General features: G+C 39.1%; 1 pseudogene; it reads left to right on the forward strand.

Annotated features, from left to right (window-relative positions):
* The first annotated feature begins 3,591 nt into the window (after nucleotides 1-3,591).
* On the forward strand, nucleotides 3,592-3,959 carry LOC102821778 (annotated as a pseudogene).
* The last annotated feature ends 2,010 nt before the right edge of the window (nucleotides 3,960-5,969 follow it).

Consider the following 5,969-nt stretch of genomic DNA (forward strand, 5'->3'; position numbering starts at 1 on the left):
AAGTAATTCCTGGAGGCCCTTGATGGAGTGGGTTTCAGTGCCTTTAGGATCACAGGGCAGCTGGGGTCAGGGTGGCTGGTTATGAGGGTTTCTGTTAGACTATGATCTGGTGGCTCTGAGGGTTCTGTAGGTCTGGAGCTGAGTTTGCCTGAATCCAAGCACTAAAGCAGCATAGCTACTACGACCTCACACTGATGTGACTCCAAACTATGAAGCTCTGAACCCTAGAAGAGCAGCATCTCTGCTGGAGGTGGATGAGGGTGGGAGCTGGCCACATCTCTGGTCACCAGGGAAGCATGGGGAGAAAGAAGGAATTATACCTTTCCTGTTACCATGTGAATCTGCTCTGCCAGGCCACCTTCTGTCACCAAAGCTGCTCACAAAAGTTCAAGGTGATTCACCAGTCAGTCTCCCTCTCTCGTCATCCCTGCTCACCTCCCAGCAAGTACTCAGTCCACTTTTCTCACCTCTCCTCTGAGTTCAAGGTTCCACGATTTTCATCTGTGCCTGTTTCATTTGGTCTCTTGTATTGTAGAGAGTCCATGTAGTGTATCCATCTACTCTACCATCTTGCTGGAAGTCCCTGGATTTTGCTTTTTTGTTTAAGGATTTGAAGGTGGTGTATTTAAAGGCTCCTTGGATGACAGTTCAAGTCCACCACTAGCTCCTTGGGAATCCTATTCAGGGTCACTATGAATCAGAACCAACTTGTTGACACTTAGCAACAACAAGGGCAATCCTGGCATGGCACTGTAGGATAAGAACTGGACTGCTAAACAAAAGGTTGGTGGTCCAAACCTACCACTCCTTCAAAACTCTCTACAGGGAGAGTCTCTATTAATCGGAACCAACTCAATAAAAATTAACAACAACAGGACAATGTTTGGTACATGCTAGCTACTAAAAAAACAAAAACAAAATAACCTCACAAGGTAAGCAAAAAGAACAAATAGAAAAACAAGTAAGCATATGGTCCTGATAATACATTCATTACGTGCTATTGTTTCTTAGAGATCACAGTAGCAATTATAGCACACTGCAGAAACCTGGGGATCAGAAACATTAACTATGACCTGAATGGTGGGACATGGGAGATAAACTGTTCTGGGGAGATCACTGTGACTGTCTACAAGAGAGTCAGGACTCGCGGAAACTTTTTCCTGAGGTCATCTCTAAGTCTAATAAAATGGTGTCTCTTCTAGAACTACTCTCTGCTTGACGTTTTCCAGTGTTGATCAAGGTCTATGTTTCTCTTCATGCTTTTTTCCCCCCTGATCTGAATTAGAACTATTCATGTTGGTTCACTCTCTAAGAAAAATTTTTTTTTCTTTTTTAAATGTTTTTATTGTGAATTGAGTGAAAGTTTACAGGGCAGATCATCAGTTTTACATTCAACAAATCACACACCTTGTTTCATTACAATGATTATAATCCCCTCCATGTACCATCAGTTAACAGTGTTTCTCTCTATTCATTTTAGCTCTTTTTTTTTTTTTTAAACACTGAGGCATTCTAGGAATTGTTTTGTACTCCATGTCCAGGATAATTCTCTTCTTGTCCATGACACATTCCCACCCTGTTTTCATTCCCCATAATATTCTTCCACCCATTCTATGGCCATAGTCCCCTTGTCCAACCACGGCTTCCTCGGTGGTTTCCTCGATGACCCACTCCATGGCTTCTTCTGTGGTCCATTCCATGGTTATTATCATGACCTTCTCCATGTCCATGATTCCAGCCATAATTCCTTCCATAATTGCCTCTGTGAATGTGGCTCAACTCATGGCCCATACCATGGCCTACTTCATGACTCAAATCATATGATCCTCCAGGTCTAATCCCAAGTCTTCCTCCATGAACCAGTTCATGTCCCAGGCTGTGGAACGCTCCATAGCCTAGTCCTGAGTTCAGGTCCAGACCTAGTCCAAGGTTATGGGGGTAATACTTGCTTCCATTTCCCAAGGGAATGGAAAAGTCCATCTAAAAGAGAAAAAAATAATATTGTAAAATCTATGTCTTCCTCGGCCACTATACATGCCTGTTTGACCAATGTCAAATTTTCACTTTTCAAACGTATTTTCTCTCTTCTTTACCACCATCCTTAATATGCTCTGTTTTTGTATCTCTTTCTTGGTTTTACTCTACTTCTCTCAGGGAGGAAACAACCTTCCCAGTTACTGTATTAATGTGTTCTCTTTATATGATTACTCTGGCCCTTGTTCTGCATCATGGTGAGGTTATGTTGCTAGACTTCAAGACAAAGGCAAATCAGCATTCCTATGTGAAAGGAAGACTTATCTGAAATACAGAGCCTTTAGGTTTTTTACTCAGCTAAAGATAGGACAGGTACCTGGATCATTTTTCCTTTCTTTTTTCTTTTTGGCTTTAACAACAGAAATTTATTTTCTAATTATTTAGGAGGCTAGAGGCCTAAATTCAGGGTACTATCTCTAGGGGAATTCTGTTTCTCTGTTGGTTCTGGAGAAAGGTCCTTGATTCTTTGCAGCTTCTGTTCCTCAGTTCCTGGATGATCTTCATGTGGATTGGCATCTATCTTTCCCCATCTGTGTTTTCAGGTATACCTGGGTTTGGAAGTCCTCAGAAAGCTGTCTATATAGAGCTTTGAGGTTAAAACATGAGATCCAGAATCAAATCAACCTGGGTTATAGTACCAGATCTGCCCCCTGCAGCATGAGCTGGGGCAAATAACTAAGGTCACTGAACTCTACTAGTTCCCTCATCTGTAAAGTGGCTATAACATCCCCATAGAATTGTGGAGAAAAATCAAATGATATAATGCATTTGAAGCACTCAGTTGCTGTTAGGTGCCATTGAATCAGTTCCAACTCATAGTGACCCTATGAGTAACAGAATGAAACACTGCCTGGCCCCGGACCATCCACACAATCTTTACTACGGTTGAACTCATTGTTGCAGCCACTGTGCCAATCCATCTTGTTGAGCATTTTTCCTTTTTTTGTTGACCCTCTACTTTATAGTGCTTCTCCAGGGACAGGTCCTTCCTGATAACATGTCCAAAGTATGTGAGATTAAGTCTTGCTATCTAAGAAGCTCTGGTAGAATAGAATAGTGGTTACGAATTGAGCTGCAAGGTCAGCAGTTCAAAGCTACCAGCTGTTCCATGAGAGAAAGATGAGGCTTTCTGCTCCTGTAAAGATTTATAGCCTTGGAAACCCTGTACAGGGACACTATGAGTCAGAACTGACTCCACGGCACATAGCAACAACATCCTCACTTCTAAGAAACATTCTGGCTGTACTTCTTCCAAGACAAATTTGTTTGCTGTTTTAACAATCCATGATATATTTAATATTATTCATCAACATCAGAATTCATATGCATCAATTCTTCTTTGCTTTTCTTTATTCATTGTCCAGCTTCCACATGCATATGAGACCTGAAAATATGGCTTGCATCAGGTGTACCTTAACCCTCAATGTGACATCTTTTTAACATTTAAAGAGATCTTTTGCAGTAAAGTTGTTCAATGCAATAAGTCATTTGATTTCTTATCTTTAAAAAAATACTTTCTAGCTTCTTCCTCCTTCCAGTCTGGCAACTACTACAAAGATGTTTGATATAAATGCTTGGGCTAAGTATGTTGTGGAATGGGCTAAAAAGGACTCACATGGCTTCCTCACAACAGTGATTTTGGCCCTAGCTAATGCCATGCTATCCTGGAAATTGGCCGAGATGATGGAAGCCAGGGAAAAGAGCAGCAGAAGAATCAACAACATCAAGAAAATATTGCAAAAGCCAAGTGACTAAAAAAGGAAGGAAGGAGAGAACAGGCATTACAATCACAGAAAACTCATTTGGAAAATGATGCAGCTTTGGAAGGACCCACTAAGGTTTATCTTTTGGATTTTATGATAGTGTTATTTTGTAAACAAAGTGTGACCATATGGAAGAATCATGTTCTGGCCCCAATACTATAGTAACATTTAGCCTTGGGCTTAGAAGTTTGTTGATGTTTCTTGGTAGTTATAAATTAGTATTTATTTTGTTACAAATTCTTTGTAATTGACTTAGTCATTTGTCAGTTATTGTTTTGCAGCATACGTTCTGAAATGAAGACATCCTATGGAGAATATAACTTTAGATTATGAATGCTATTCGAACAGTGGCTCAAATTAGGGCTCTGTTTTAGACAAAGAAAATTATTAATGTAACCACATATGTGGTGCTGAGGGTTAATGCGCTGGACTGCATGGTTGGTTTGAACTACAAGTCAGAGGTTCAAACTTACCAGCTGCCCCTCAGAAACCTTGTACAGGGTTGCTATGAGTCATAACCAACTCAAAGGTACTTAACAACAACTATCCTCTTGTTTTGTATGAAAGATTTTCTCTTGGTCTACAGACAGGTTCTGCATGAACACAATGAACTGTTCTGGGATTCCTATTCTTCACAGTGTTATCCATAATTTGTTATGTTCCACTTTGCACAGTCAATAAAGCACAAGTAAACATCTTCCTGGTAGTCTCTATTTTCAACCAAACTCTACCTGACATCAGCGATGATAGCCTTTGCCCCTTGCCCTCTTCTGAATCCAGTTTGAGTTTCTGGCAGTTCTCTGTCCATGTACTGCTACAATCCTTTTTAAAATTATCTTCAGCAAAATTTTACTTGCATGTGAAATTAATGATATTGTTAGATGATTTCCACATTCTGTTGGACCACGCCTTCTTTGGAATGGGAATGTATATGGATCTCTTCCAATTGGTTGGCCAGATTTCTTGACATAGATTAATGAGTGCTCCCAGCATTGCATTTGTTTGTTGAAATGTCTCCATTGGTGTTTCATCAATTTCTGGGCCTTGTTTATTGTTAATGCCTTCAGTGCAGCTTGGACCTCTTCCTTCAGTACCATCTGTTCTTGGTCATTTGCTACTGCCCGAAATGGCAGAATGTTAACTAAGTCTTTTTGGTGAAGTGAGACTACATGTATTCTTTCAACCTTCAAATAAAAATTATTATTCAACACTTTGCCCATAGAATCATTCAATATTTCAACTTGAGACTTGAATTTTTTTTTCTTCAATTATTTTAGCTTCAGAAATTCATGTCCCATAACTCATCTTGTCTTTAGTCATTAGTATTAAACGTATCAAATCTATTTTTGTGATGGTCTCTAAATTCAGGTGGGATATACTCAAGGTCATTCTTTGGCTCCCACAGACTTGTTTTAACTTTCTTCAGCTTCAGCTTGAATTTGCATATGATCAGTTAAGATCTGTTCTGCAATCAATCCCTGGCCTTGTTCTGACTGATGATATTTAGTTTTTTTCTCCATAATCTGTTTCCACATATGGAGTCAATTTGAGTCCTATGTATTTCATCTGGTGAGGTACACGTGTGTAATCACCATTTATGTTGTTGGATAAAGGTATTTCTAAGGAAGAAATCGTTGGACTTGCAAAATTCTATCATGCAATTTCTGGCATATGCCTGTCACTGAGGTCATATTTTCTAACTATTGATTCTTTATTGTTTCCAGTTTCAAATAACCAGTAATCAACAATGCATCTTGATTACATGTTTGACAAATTTCAGACCACAGAAACTAGTAAAAATCTTCAATTTCTTCATCTTTGGCATTAGTGTTTGGTGTATAAATTTGAACAACAGTCATACGACTTGGTCTTCCTGGTGGGTGGATACATATTATCTTGCTACTGACAGCATTGTACCTCAGAATAGATCTTGAAATGTTCTTTTTGACAATGAATGTGATGCTATTTGTCTGCAGTTTTTCATTCACATCATAGTAGACTATAGGATTCATTTTAAATGGCCAATATCAATCCATGATAGCTCACTAATGCCTAGAATAAAGATTTTCAATCTTTACATTTCACTTTAAATAACTTTCAGTTTTTCCTGATTCAAATTTTGTACATACCACCTTCTGATTACTAATGGATGTTTGTAGCTGTTTCTTCTTA

This window comes from Chrysochloris asiatica, unplaced genomic scaffold (genome assembly GCF_000296735.1).
Source record: "Chrysochloris asiatica unplaced genomic scaffold, ChrAsi1.0 scaffold00333, whole genome shotgun sequence".
Classification (NCBI taxonomy): domain Eukaryota; kingdom Metazoa; phylum Chordata; class Mammalia; order Afrosoricida; family Chrysochloridae; genus Chrysochloris; species Chrysochloris asiatica.